The following is a 15,206-nucleotide window of genomic DNA, read 5'->3' on the forward strand; positions in this document are numbered from 1 at the left end:
TCCACTCCTTTGGGCAGGAATGCAACCGTCCCCTGCCATGGCCCGACTCTTTGTGTGAGGACCCCCAGTGCAGTGTGATTTTTCTCATGTACAAAGAGGTTAAAGTTCCATGTCACATCAGGCAGCCCTAATGCTGAAGAGCTGGTCAAGAGTCTCTTTATCTCCTCGAAGACCTTTTCCTGTTCAGGTCCCCACTCTAGGGAATCCTTACCAGACCCTGCTATAGCTTTAAACAAAGGCTTGGCAATTTCAGAGAAACCTGGTATCTAGATCCAGCAGAATCTGGCAGCTCCGAGGAACACCAAGAAAGAGGTATTGAACAGATGGTTTGTTTCCTCTCATGTCCGGGCACTCGATGCCCTTTAGAGATGACAAACCCCAGGTACTTGACCTCCTGTCTGCAGATCTGAGCCTTTTTCCACGATACCTTGTACCCTGTGGTGGAGAGTAGAGCCAACAGGGCTTGGTACCTCTCCAGCAGTCCCCTTGGGTGGGACTGGCTAGCAACAAGTCATCCACGTACTGGAGTAGGGTGCAGTTTGAAGTTTCTCCGGGAAAGGCAGCAAGGTCTGCAGCCAGGGATTCACCAAACAGGGTAGGTGAGTTTTTGAAACCTTGTGGCAGTCGAGTCCAAGTCAGCTGTGTCTTTCTCCTGGTGAGTGGATCTTCCCATTCAAAGGCAAACAAGGCCTGGCTGGCTGGTGATAGCCGGAGGCAGAAGAATGCATCCTTGAGATCAAGACAGGTGAACCAGCTTGCCTGAGCAGATAAGAGACTCAGGAGAGTAGGGATTTGGGACCACTGGATGGATGGTGATCACTGCACTGTTGATGGCGAGGAGGTCCTGGATGGGCAGTAGTCGTTCCCTCCAGACTTTTTGACTGGTAAGAGCGGATCCCAAATATGGTCCCAAATTCCCAGGCATACCTCCCGTGGTAATGGATATTATTTCTAACAGAAGTGGCTCCTGGCCTCAGGTCCACTATAATGGGGGCATGGTTTTTGGCCAAATCTGGGGGCCCCTTCTCTGCCCAGACATCAGGGAATTCTTTTAGCAGACTGGGGGAATTTATTTGTTCCCTCCCTGAGGAATAGAGACACCATTCATTTACCCTGGGCACGGTCACGGCCATCATCAGAGCCGACTGGCTCCCCAAGGTGAGGCTCACAGGCTTTCCAGGGGCAAAGGTGATTTGTGCCCCCAGTTTTGTCAGTAAGTCTCTACCCAGCAGGGGAATGGGGCATTCCAGTAAGTACAGAAATTCATGAGTCACCAAATGTCCCCCTAGCCGACATGAATGGGCCTTGCAAATGAGCAGGCTGCCATGACCCCTGTGGCCCCAACAATAGTTGCTGTTCGGCCTGTGAAGGGAGCCACAGGTGTGGTTAATGGAGTGTTCGGCTCCGGTATCCACCATAAAAGTCACTGATTGGCCCCCTACTTTTATGATAATCGTGGGCTCCCAGGGGCCCAGGATCAGGGAGCCTGGACTTCCCTAGTCTGATTCTGCTCCAGCCAGGCCAATAACGTTTTGGACAGCTGGCTCAGGCTGGTACCTTTCTTTGTTGTGTTGACTGAACTTCTTTGATCCTTTAGATGTCCTTCTGCAATGGGGGCATTCATTCCTCCAATGTCCAGTCTCTTTTCAATGGGCGCACTGGTCATAGCGTAGTGGGTGGTCTCTTCTTAGTTTCCCCTTTCCATGAGGGAATAGGCTGTTTCACTGGATCTGAGCTCCTCAATGCTGCTGCTAGCAGGGCTGCTTTCTGTTTCACTTTTTATCTGCTGCTCGTTGGGCCTCACGGTCTCAGTTCAGAGACTTTATTTGCTACCTCCAGGAGCTGTGTGGCATTCATCCCAGCGAAGCCTTCCAGCTTTTGGAGTTTTCGTTGGATGTCTGCATGGGATTGAGCCACAAAAGCAGCGTTAATCATCCACTGATTCTCGGCTATCTCAGGGTTGAACAGGGTGTATGTCCAAAATGCTTCACACAGTATTTCATAGAAATTGGTGGGGTTCTCCTCTGCTGTTTGGATTATCATTATAATTTTGGACATATTGGTGGGCTTTTTGGCTCCCACTCGAAGTCCATGTAGAAGGGCATCATGGTATTGACCCAGGGTTTCTTGTCCTTCTCTGGTATTGAAATCCCAATTAGGTCTCATCTCTGGCATTGCTTCTCGTGCCCATCCTTCCACATCTAAGACCTCTACGGAGGCTTGTCCGAAGACATTTTTGGGCTTCTGTCAAGATGTGTCGCTTTTCCTCAGTGGTGAAGAGAGACATAAGGAGCTGGCGACAGCTGTCCCATGTAGGCTGATGGGTGTGGAAAATGGACTCTAGGAGGTCAGTCATAGCCAGAGTACGCTGGGTTATGGTGTTTCTGGGTTAGGAGACCAGTAGTGCTGAAGGGCTGGTAATAGAGATGGAGCGACCAGGCTGGACTGAGCCGTCCTCATTCACTTGTTGAGGACCTTGAGTTTCTCACAGTGGCATCTGACGGACCGTGGCCTGATGGCTAGATTGTTTGGCTGAGTGGAGCTGCTTCCCTACTGGCTTGCGGCTGGAGTCTTGCTCTTGAGTTGGTGTGGGGGACATGGAGCGGGGTGGACTGTCTGGAAATGGGTCCAGCGCTGACTGTGCTGGGGCTTGTGGAGTCAGGGCAATGTATGGGGGTGGGTAGTAGTGGGTCCTCCACTGGCTCTCCCTGGGGTATAGGTTTTTTCCTTCGTCTTTCTTTTTTCTGAGTGGTTGGGCCACAAATACCCTACTCTGTCCCTGTCTGTGCAAAATCTTGCCCATGGTGGCAGGGTCTGTGCTATTAGAAGAGAGGAGTCTATGTGTGGAAACTGATCTGGTTGTCCTGGGGTCCCAGTGACTACCTGGTGTACTGCTTGGACAGTGGGCAGGTTGAGAGTGCCCTCTGGCAGCCATCCAACATCAAAGGATGGCCAATTGAGCTCACAGAAGTTACAAGCTTCCTGGGGGGTCATCTTGACTCTGTAATCTCCTACAAATCCTTTTTTTTTTTTATCATGCAATCTAAAACTGTTGGCTTAGAGGAACTTCCCCCCATGTTGACAAATGTAATCTACCTGGCAGGGTTTTGAGGGAAACCTAATCTCTTAGATGTCAGCTCAAGGAGTCATTTGACAGAATAACCACGAATCAATAATTTCTCCCTCCCTGTGTATCCTGCCCTGAGTTGGTGGCACAAACAAGAGTGGGTACGCCCTCAAAAGAGGAGCCCATTCAGGTGCCTGCTTGGCCATGTCCCTGTGGGGAGCTTAGGTGCCTCTTAGCATTGGCAGATCTTAATAAACCCCTGATACGGATCTGTCTTGAACGGAGGGACTGGGTCCCCCAGAGGCAGATACCACCTTGAGCCGTATGAGGTCACCATGGAACCACAAGTTAGGGCCCTCTAGGGTAGCTGCAAAGGTCATGAAGCTGCAAAGGTCATGAAGGTCATGAAGCCACACAATCGAGCCGAAAGTGCAAGGGAATCAGGCCACACACGTTCACATTCATTTTTCGTCTGCCTGGCCACTCTCCCGAGGAAGATTTAAGATACCTCTCAGCATTGGCAGTTCAGTATAAACCCCTGACCCAGACCAGCCTCGCAGAGAGGGATCAAATCCCCCAGAGACTGGCGCCACCTTTTAGTCTTATGAGGCTGTCACAAAACCACAGGTTTTGGACCCGCTCAGGCTCTGTAGTCTGAGGACTGTGATGCTCACCTTCACTTCCTTCAGTCAGCAATCATGCACACACAATCAATCACTCGGAGGTTATCACAATATCTCCCTTTTTCCCGATTCCCCAGGTCTCCCTATCTGATGTGCCCTTCCTGGGAGCCCAAGGAGGTGATCAGTCTCCTCTTCTACCCATTGGGGTAGGTCCTGACTGGGGACTGGCCCCAGGGCCTTACCTTATCCTGTGGCCGTTCCTGGTGAGTTGGTCCATCGCTCTAATGAGTCTGGTTGGGTCTCGGCCGTCTGGAGAGTCGGAAAGCTAGTCCGAAAGAGAACCCGGAATACTGTCAGGTGGCACGCCTCCTTGTTTGTCTTGGGGCTCCTCCACTCCGACCCAGCCAAGCCATCAGTTTGGCAGCTCAAGGGGCTGGCATGGTTGGAGTCTCACTGGGGCCTCCAGAAATATTGCAGAAACCAGTACTTGAGAAACCAAGCACCACACTCGGAGAGTTGGAGAACTCAGGTTTATTATGCCGGTGGGCCCAGAGGAGTTCACTCCAAGCTCTGAGCCCCAAAAAAGGAGTTACAGAGTTTTTATAGATAGACTATAGTGGGCAACACTAGCTGCTAATAGGCTGGTTTAAACTAAGGGGTTTCATGTGCGTGGGAGCCTTGGTCAAGATGGGGAGGGGGATGACTGACCTTTACATGGACAGGCATGATTAAGTAGGTTTGCAGGGACTGGGCAATTGCAAAGAGCAGGACAAGGGTGAGTGAGATAAGCTCCAGTTCCTAGTATTGTAAGTCCCCACTTTCTGAGACTATGTGACCTACATGATCCAGACTTTGCAAGGAGCAAGCTGAGTTACAGAGGCAGAAGGAGAAGGAGCTAAAATTTTAACTTTTCCTTTTTAATTGCATGGACCAACTACCGTGATCAAGTGATGGGGATTCCACCTGATCATCTCAACAGATTCATCAACAGCATTTGACAAAATTCCACATACACTCATGGTAAACTGTTTTCAAAATGAGTAGAGAGGGAGTTCCCTGGTAGTCTAGTGGTTAGGATTCCTGGCTTTCACTGCTGGGGCCTAGGTTTAGGGAATTGAGATCCTACAAGCTGTGCAGCATCTCTTCTTCAACCCCGCCACACACACACACACACACAAAAGGCACCAAGGGAATATTTCACAACATAATCAAAGCACATTTTATAAGCTGAAAGGTAATGTCATACTTCACAGTGAAAAGCTAGAAGCATGTCTTCTAAGATGAAGAGCAATGCAAGGATGTTATGCAACATGGCAACTGATATTTTAGCCAAAGCAATTAGGCAAGGAAAATAAACAAAATATATCCAAATCAGAAAGGAAGAAGAGGGACTTCCTTGGTGGTCCAGGGGCTGAGACTCCATGCTCCCAATGCAGTGGGCCTGGGTTCTAGTCCTGTCAGGGAACTAGATCCCACAAGCCACAGCTAAAGATCCCAGTGCTGCAACTACGACCTGGCACAGCCTGAATAAATATGTATATTTTTTTCAAAAACGGAAGAAAAAAGACTGTCTCTGTTAAAAAATTGTGAAAACTAATGAACAATTTCAAGGAACTTATAGAATACAAATTTAATATACAAACACCAATTGTACTTTCATACATTTACAGCAAATTTTTACAACTAGAAATTAAGAAAGCCATGGTTTTGTGTATGTGCTGCCAAAGTGAGCGCAAGGAAACATGCTCTTGGACTTCCTTGGTGGCCCAGTGGTAATGTCGGCTAATATAGGGGACAAGGGCTCATCCCCTGGTCGGGGAAGATCCCACATGCTGCGGGGCAACAAAGCCCATGCGCCACAACTACTAAGCCTTGCTCTAGAGCTCACACTCCAAAACAAGAGAAGCCCCTGCAATGAGAAAATTCCACACTGCCATAAGGAGCAGCCCCTGCCTGGCGCAACTACAGAGAAAGCCTGCGCACAGCAACCAAGCCCCAGCACAGCCAATAAATAAATAAACATTTAAAAATTAAAAAATTTTTAAAAACTATGGTCATGTTACAGTGTATGTATGCAGGCAATCACCCCCTTTGTACACCAACACTTACACAATGTTATATATTAATTTTATCTCAATAATATTTAGATTTAATAAATTTTAAATAAAAAGAGGTTCCAGAGAAGAAAAAAACACCAGTCCAAGCCTAGTGTTCTATATAGTCTGCTTAGTGGGAGTCGCTCAGTCATGTCCGACTCTTTGTGACTTTTTGTGACTCTTTGCGGCTCTTTGTAGTCCATGGAATTCTCCAGGCCAGAATATTGGAGAGGGTAGCCTTTCCCTTCTCTAGGGGATTGAACCCAGGTCTCTCTCATTGCAGGCAGATTCTTTACCAACTGAGTTAATGAGAGGGTAACAGGCAGGAAGGCTAGGGGTCTCCAAACAGAGGAAATAGGCTGCAAGTGTCAGACATTTTTTATCTCTCTCTTAAGTGGCAGGAGGAAACAAGCAAGTGTTAGATTTCCCTCTTCTCTATATAAATTTAAAAGGAGGTTTCTCTTAACATTTTAACAACATAAAATTCTTAAAATGTCATTGCCATGATGACACCTGGCTCCACCTGAACTTAACTTTTCTCAAACCTTGAGCTAACCAATGCATTTCCTACGGAAATGTTTTTCTTAAGCTATGTTAATGAACTATGTATTTACCCTAGACTCTGTTCTTCTTCAAGTCGGTTCCACTTAAGACTCAGAACTAATAGATCAGTTCAGTTCAGTTCAGTCCAGTCGCTCAGTCGTGTCCGACCCTTTGCGACCCTATGAATCACAGCACGCCAGGCCTCCCTGTCCATCACCAACTCCATGAGGTCTCAACAAACCTGTGTGTTTTACTCATACATTGTTTTCTCCTAATCTATGATAATGAAACTATATATTTACTTGGAAACCTGCCTTTCTTCAAGATTCATGTCAATCATTTTATGGCCAGGGATGACTCATCTGGTACCAATGTTATCTCAAAACGTATGTTGAGGGTGAGGGACCTGGTGCCACTCTGAGTTTTGAGACATCTCCTTTCTATAATTAACAGCTTGCTAGTAGCTATATAACATCTGACTAAAGACTAGCGGGGGTGGGGGGGGCACTCTTTCTGTCCCCTTCTTGTGTCTATGTCAGAAGCTTTCTCTATCTCTTTTATACTTGGATGGTGGTTTCGTCACTAAGTTGTGTACTGTAGCCTGTCAGGCTCCTTTGTCCATGGGATTCTCCAGGCAAGAATACTGGAGTGGGTTGCCATTTCCTTCTCCATTTTTAAACTTGAATAAAACTTTATTACACAAAAGCTTTGAGTGATCAAGCCTCATGACTGGCCCTGGATTGAATTCTTCTCTTCTGGAGGCCAAGAATCCCAGCATCTTTTGTGGTTCAGCAACAAATTTTCATTATCAGGGAAGCCCAAGTCTGCTTATAGATTAGGTCAAACACTGAACTGTACTGCTTCCTGAGGAGCAACGGCCCAGATTCTCATTGCAGTCCCTGGAAGACTGTCCTATAAATCAGAGAAAACCACAAACAGAACAGCCCTCACACACCTGGAGCCCAACCTGAAGTATTAATAGCTCAGTCCTTAATTGGAACAAGGTGATCTGCATGTGTGCTGAATTATATGGGGGATGGGGTCAGGGGTGGTGGAGGTTCTTTTTTGGGGAAAGTCACATGACTCAGAAGCTCCATCAATTTTCAGACACATCTCTGGACTTCAATCAGAATGCAGTAGCCAAATCATGAGACGTGATGTGAGGACCAATAGTCAGAAAGAGAAAGGGACAATGGCAAGAGTTCAAAGGCAATCAGGACTTGGTGTCCTGAGTCCAACACTGAGCTTGAAATGCAAGTGAGCCTCAGGGAGAGGGGAGATGATCCCCAGTAGGTAGACCCCCTGACAAGCCACGTAGGAGAGGTCTGCTCCTTGAGCTTCAGAAAGAAGAGGGGTAAAAGGCGGGCAGAGGGTGGTCCAGCATCAACCGCACCATTAACATCTAGGGTGTGGAAGCAGGTGAGTATTGAATTCATCTCACCTGTCAATTCTCCTTAATGTTCACCAATAAAAGAATGGATTGCACTGAGAGGGGCACAGCATTGGAAGACTCCAGTGCAGACTGAATGTTAGAAATTGGAAGGAGATTCAAAGACAGGCCATCAAGATGCATTTGGAGATGAGAGGGTAGGGTGTGTAGAAGCAGGACAGCTGTAACTGTGCATTGAGGAAAACCCAGCAGGGACATGAGGTTTCGACTATAAGCAGTTTTTTGTGGTCTATCAGTTCAGTTCAGTTCAGTCGCTCAGTCGTGTCTGACTCTACTATAAGCAGTTTTTTGTGGTCTATCAGTTCAGTTCAGTTCAGTCGCTCAGTCGTGTCCGACTCTCCGCGACCCCATGAATCACAGCAAGCCAGGCCTCCCTGTCCATCACCAACTCCCGGAGTACACTCAAACTCATGTCCACAGAGTCGGTGATGCCATCCAGCCATCTCATTCTCCGTCGTCCCCTTCTCCTCCCGCCCCCAACCTTTCCCAGCATCAGAGTCTTTTCCAGTGAGTCAACTCTTCGCATGAGGTGGCCAAAGTATTGCAGTTTCAGCCTCAGCATCAGTCCCTCCAATGAACATCCAGGATTGATCTCCTTTAGAATGGACTGGTTGGATCTCCTTGCAGTCCAAGGGACTCTCAAGAGTCTTCTCCAACACCACAGTTCAAAAGCATCGATTCTTCGGTGATCAGCCTTCTTCACAGTTCAACTCTCACATCCATACATGACCACGGGAAAAACCATTGCCTTGACTAGACGGACCTTGGTTGGCAAAGTAATGTCTCTGCTTTTTAATATACTATCAAGGTTGGTCATAACTTTCCTTCCAAGGAGCAAGCGTCTTTTAATTTCATGGCTGCAATCAGCATCTGCAGTGATTTTGGAGCCCAAAAAAACAAAGTCTGACACTGTTTCCACTGTTTTCCCATCTATTTCCCATGAAGTGATGGGACCAGATGCCATGATCTTTGTTTTCTGAATGTTGAGCTTCAAACCAACCTTTTCACTCTCCTCTTTCACTTTCATCAAGAGGCTTTTGAGTTCCTCTTCACTTTCTGCCATAAGGGTAGTGTCATCTGCATATCTGAGGTTATTGATATTTCTCCCAGCAATCTTGATTCCAGCTTGTGCTTCTTCCAGCCCAGCGTTCCTCATGATGTACTCTGCATATAAGTTGTGGTCTATGGGGGAAGTGTAAATCCCTAGGCTTGTGGAAGATTGTGTCTTTTTAATTCTATGCAGTGTACCTGTATCGCATGGGGAAAGGTCAATGTAATTTGAAGTGTTGATTTATAATAAAATGCTTCATTTCACTTACACATTATATTTTATTAATTTTACATCATATTTTAAATAATATTTCGTTCCTTGAACATTGTTCAGATGTAGGAGACCGGTTCTCCTCCCCCTCAGGGGTGTTCTACACACTCGTGTCTGTAAGTCACCAGACATTACTCGCCTTACGTTCCCTGAGAGTGCACGGAAGTGTAGATGCAAGAAGGAGGAGAAGGGGCTTCTCTGGTGGCTCAGCGGTGCAGCATCCACCTGCCAGTGCGGGAGACACTTGTTCTGTCTGTGACTGGGGAGATCCCACATGTCACGGAACAACTGAACCCATGCACCACAGCTGCTGAGCCCGTGCTCTAGAGCGCGTCCTTCACCAAAAGGAAAACCACCTGCACACCGCAACGAGAGAGTAGCCCTGCTCACTGCAAACGCAGAAAGCCCTTCCCTAGCAACCAAGATTCAGCACAGCCAAAAGTAAATAAATAAATTTAAAGTTGTTTTAAAAGGAAGGAAGGCAGGGATTCACATCCACGGACTCCCTGTGATGGCCGAGGTCACTGATGGGCACTGCAGCCTCCTGTTCAGATGGGATTTCCATAAATGCTACTACGTTCAGCCTCCTGTCTTGGTGTCCACTTGGGGAGATACACTGTCCAGAGAGCCATAGTTTATGCTGGCTGGAAACTGAGCCCACACTGCTCTCACCCCACAGACTGCAGGCACCCCAGAAGGACACACATAGCACTGGCTGGAAGGAGCCCTCTGTTACCCTGAGCCCACTTCGGGTTTAGATAAGGAGAGATTAAAGAGAAGGAGAGAAAAACCCCAGGGCTGGAGAAATGTCATGAATCTGCCCCTAAGGAAGCCCATAAAAACTTGTGTTAGTACTGGGACCAGTGAACATAGGTCAAGACCCAGCTGCTGATTCAAGTCTCAATCCTGGCCAAACTGTCCAGCTGTTTGCTCTCTTAGAGTTTACAAATATTACAGGGCACCAACAAGTGGTTGTCAAGATTTATTTGCGAGTGCTGTTCCAAGATCCTGATGTGAAAATGTCAATGCCTCCTGATGGCCCCAGATTTTGGAACTGCCCCGTTACTGCCTGTATACTTCTAGAACATGAAATTCACACCTTTGTTGATTTATTGCTGCTCTCATCACATGTACTGATATGACTCCTATATTTCCATTGTTGTACGAGGATCGGGAGGCTGGTCATAATTTAAGCAACCTTTACTGTCACTTCCTTAACTGTGGAGGTCTGGATACTTCTAACATTGGTGGCTACACCAAGGAGGAGTGCAGTTATAAATGGATAAATGCAACCAAAGATCAGCCACAAGTACTAGAGTGGTTTTTGACTTGTTTTTATGGAGCCAATTTGTCTGAAACCAGATGAAACAGGTCCATCCAGGATGCTCCCTCCAGGACCTCTGCTTCGGCACATTGGAGGTTTCCAGCCTATGTGGCAAAAGCACTTTCTGTAGTTGTTGCAAAGTCTTCTAAAATTGCATTTATTGGAGGGACAGTCATTTGAGACTAGTATTGCAGCAGTTGTTAATACGGATTTTCTCAGGAGCTCACAGGGTACCATTTCTCACCTGACCATCATCAATTATTACATCAAGTCTATGGTGATCCAACACCAGACCCCTGAGATCTTTGACTGATGGAATGAAACCTCTTCCTGCAACAGGGGAAGCTGTGCATGGTCCATTGTTGTCCATTGCTACACTGGAGCCTTCCACACTTTACATCTTCCTTTTTACAACCATTAAATTTCAAGACCCTGTGCATAGCAGTACAGTGTCAAAATCGATTGGTTCCTCTATTTATTTCATAGCAGTCATCATGACCATGAAAAGAGTCTCTTCCAAATATTTCTCTGCAGTGCACACTGCGGTCAGTGCAGGTCCCATTATAGCAGTAACCCTCTTTAGAACAGGGCATTCCATGCTGCATATAAAGATCATCCAGAGGCATATAGAGACCATTTCATGACAGTATTCTGGAAGATCACATATATTCTGGATTGGTCTGCAGATTGTTCCTTAGACCAGGTACAGTTTGCACAGCAGTCTCCTATATGACACTCAGCCCCTACCTCAAACATACAGTTAAATTTACAGCATGGGTTGTTATAACACTGCTTGAAGGAGCCACAGTCACAGTCCTCCCAATCCTCTACCTCAGAATTTCCACAGTGTTCTTTTATCAGGCTTTCGTTAAAAAAGCATTTAGGTTTCACAAACGTACAACTGCCCCCAAATCCTGCTGTGCTCTGCCGATGAAGAGCGGAACAGTTATTGAAGGAATCTGTCAAGGATGGGAATGTTCCCATAATGCAGCTGCTGCTCCTCAGGCAAAAGCAGATATCCTCATCATAACACAGACCAATTTGTCTCCCAATGAGTCGGGCTGTTAAAATGCCTAACGAGATTACATGTCTCCCTAGATGACCAACTAGACTAGACTAAAAGGACTGTTACACAATACATAAATTTCTGATTCAAACTGAGTTAAATTGGGTCCATCACAATTAAATATGAAGGATGTACTGGGATCTACATATGGTAGAAAGGTTGCTGCATGGTAACAAGCATATGGACATATGGTACATTATAATCATTCATTCTGGTAGGATCTTGTACATCATATATTAGCACTGCAATGAGCCAGAAATTCAACACAAGACCCTTATAAAAGGAGTCCACCATATTACTGATCTCCGGTCCATTCTAAGGGAGATCAATCCTGGGTGTTCATTGGAAGGACTAATGCTAAAGCTGAAACTGCAATACTTTGGCCACCTCATGCGACGAGTTGACTCACTGGAAAAGACTCTGATGCTGGGAAAGGTTGGGGGCGGGAGGAGAAGGGGACGACAGAGTATGAGATGGCTGGATGGCATCACCGACTCTGTGGACGTGAGTTTGAGTGAACTCCGGGAGTTGGTGATGGACAGGGAGGCCTGGTGTGCTGTGATTCATGGGGTCGCGGAGAGTCGGACACGACTGAGCGACTGAAATGAACTGAACTGAACAAGTATTTTATACACATAGTGACATTGTTGTATACACGATACATTGAATTAGAAAACTGACCCAGTCCTGACATAACTGAAGGATAGGTTGCAAACATTCTGAAAGTAACTGGGGGCTACACTGACATCCACTTCAGGGGCCAGTGTGATCCTTGTGATCACAATGTGATCCTTGTGATCCGGTCTAAATGCAGGTCCTGTTCCACTGGTGTCTGCCACAATCTGAGAAACTACGTGTTCAAACCTTTCAGAACACATGAGGGGCTTGATTTCATAGGTAAGGTCATCCAACTTCATGATACCTGCGAGACTCCCATAGCAAGTGTTCAAGGTGACCATGGACAGAGGAATCTCCTCCAGGTAGCCGAGGTAGTAACAGTCTGAAGGGGCGATGGGGTAGTCTGTCTGGAGGGCTCCTTGGTCACCCTGAGTCATCAGCAGCAGGTGTCTGGGTGAAAATAATTTCTTGCGCCACATGCGGATAGCATGCCTCTGCCCTGCAAAACACAGGCTGTCAGAGAGCCAGCCCAGCACCTAGATGCTCTTGTCTCGGTGTAGCTCCTTCCTGAGAGTCACCACCTCCAAAGAGCTGTAGCGCCATGAGGGACATTCTGGAGAACACTGGACAGGAGCCAGCACTGCCCAGAGCCCGAGCAGCAAGAGGGTTGCGACCTGGCCCTCTGTCAGCCTGGCGGCCCGACTCAGGGGCATCTGCCAACGAGAATAGTTCAAAGCAGGGTCCCAGAGTAGCCAAGTCTATACCGTCTTCTGCAGCCACTTCCTACCAAGGAGATAACTGACAAACAAAAAGAGGTCGCTGGGTGGATCTCCTATTGGGATTAGATAACAGTCGCAGGGCCCGGCAGGGGGTGGGTCTGGTTGTGAACTCAGCCAGGGCTGAGGTGAGAGACTGGGAGGGCTGTGTCTGGGAGTGCCACTGGGGAACTGAGGGCTTACTGGGTCAGCATTTAGAGTAGGATCTATATTTCCCTAGTGCGCCCTGAAACCCTTCAGAGTCCTCCATCTGATGTTCCCTTCCCCTAATTACCAGACTGTGTTCCTTTCCCCATGGGTGGAGAGGCTACCCCTGACCCTGGAGAGGGCATTTCGTCTAGTCCGTGTTTGAGTTTCTCTCCTGGACAGTGGTACGTTCCTCCCTGCTACACCCACCCCCGCCTCAGCTAAAGACACAGGGGGACTGTCTCTTGGTGCCCAATGTGAGACAACAAATATTTCACTCGTGAAAATTCTGTACTTGTTTTCAGGGGAGGAAAAAAATCTAGTACCAGATCATGACCAGAAGAAAAACTGTCATGTTTCTCCAGACTACGAATATTTCCCTTTGAATTTTTGAATATACTCCCGCCATTTAAACTGACCGTGTTGGGGGATGAACTTCCAAGGCAGGACATTTACTCCTGGCCTTGGTCCGGCAGGACTCTGTATCCCCACCTCTCCCTCCCCCCACTGCCTCCACCCGCACCCCCCCGCCACCCGCCACCATCCTGCCTGGGCCTGCTCTTCGCCGGCAGATCTAACCTGTCGGCTAATTTTCCCCTTTGATAGCCCAAGACTTAGATGCTCTTTCACTTCCACATTGGGGTTTCCACAAAGCACAGAAGATAACAGAGCCATCGAAATCTAATGATGTTTCCCTTTCCCCTTTGTTCTATGCTCTTCCAGGCTTTAGTGTTTCAGTTCAGTTCAGTTCAGTTCAGTCGCTCAGTCGTGTCCGACTCTTTGTGACCCCATGAATCACAGCACGCCAGGCCTCCCTGTCCATCACCAACTCCCGGAGTTCACTCAAACTCATGTCCATCGAGTCGGTGATGCCATCCAGCCATCTCATTCTCTGTCGTCCCCTTCTCCTCCTGCCCCCAATCCCTCCCAGCATCAGAGTCTTTTCCAGTGAGTCAACTCTTTGCATGAGGTGGCCAAAATATTGGAGTTTCAGCTTTAGCATCAGTCCTTCCAATGAACACCCAGGACTGATCTCCTTTAGAACGGACTGGTTGGATCTCCTTGCAGTCCAAGGCTCTCAAGAGTCTTCTCCAACACCACAGTTCAAAAGCATCAATTCTTCAGCGCTCAGCTTTCTTCACAGTCCAACTCTCACATCCATACATGACCACGGGAAAAACCATAGCCTTGACTAGATGGACCTTGGTTGGCAAAGTAATGTCTCTGCTTTTTAATATGCTGTCTAGGTTGGTCATAACTTTTCTTCCAAGGAGTAAGCGTCTTTTAATTTCATGGCTGCAATCAGCATCTGCAGTGATTTTGGAGCCCCAAAAAATATTGTCACCCTGCTCATTTAACTTATATGCAGAGTACATCATGAGGAATGCTGGGCTGGAAGAAGCACAAGCTGGAATCAAGACTGCCGAGAGAAATATCAATAACCTCAGATATGCAGATGACACCACCCTTATGGCAGAAAGTGAAGAGGAACTAAAAAGCCTCTTGATGAAAGTGAAAGAGGAGAGTGAAAAAGTTGAAGCTCAACATTCAGAAAACTAAGATCATGGCATCTGGTCCCATCACTTCATGGGAAATAGATGGGGAAACAGTGGAAACAGTGTCAGACTTTATTTTTGGATATGGGTTAGTGACGTCAAATACTTGGGGAGGGGAAGGGTAACAGGAAGTGACAGCTCATGGAGATTCATCTGGGGTCTCATTTGGGGATGAGAATGTTCTGGAACAAGTTTGTGACTTGTCTTTTGATTTGTCTTTCACAGAGTAGAAATCTTTAATTTTATTAAGTCCAGGGAATATTTCGCTTTTCTTTGTGTATTGCCTTTTTGTGTTGTGTGTTAATACTCCAAAGCTCATTATGTAGATGGCCAAACCCAAACCCGTGTCACTTTTCTCCTATAAATTGAATAGTTTGTATCTAAAATTTGCCTGTGAATAACTGAGTAAATTTGGCGTGAGTTGTGAAGTTTACATCTACATTCATTTCATTCTGCATGGTTTCCAATTAATTGTTTCTTAACTATTTTTAAAAAGCAAAGACATCACTTTGCTGACAAAGGTCCATATAGTCAAAACTATGGTCTTTCCAGTAGTCAAGTATGGATGTGAGAGTTGGAC

General features: G+C 46.9%; 1 pseudogene; it reads right to left on the reverse strand.

Annotated features, from left to right (window-relative positions):
* Positions 1 to 1,285: 1,285 nt before the first annotated feature.
* On the reverse strand, positions 1,286 to 12,821 carry LOC148774712 (disintegrin and metalloproteinase domain-containing protein 21-like; annotated as a pseudogene).
* Positions 12,822 to 15,206: the final 2,385 nt, after the last annotated feature.

The sequence above is a fragment of the Moschus berezovskii genome, chromosome 20, assembly GCF_049115385.1.
Source record: "Moschus berezovskii isolate FMDL1 chromosome 20, NW_MosBer_1.0, whole genome shotgun sequence".
Classification (NCBI taxonomy): Eukaryota; Metazoa; Chordata; class Mammalia; order Artiodactyla; family Moschidae; genus Moschus; species Moschus berezovskii.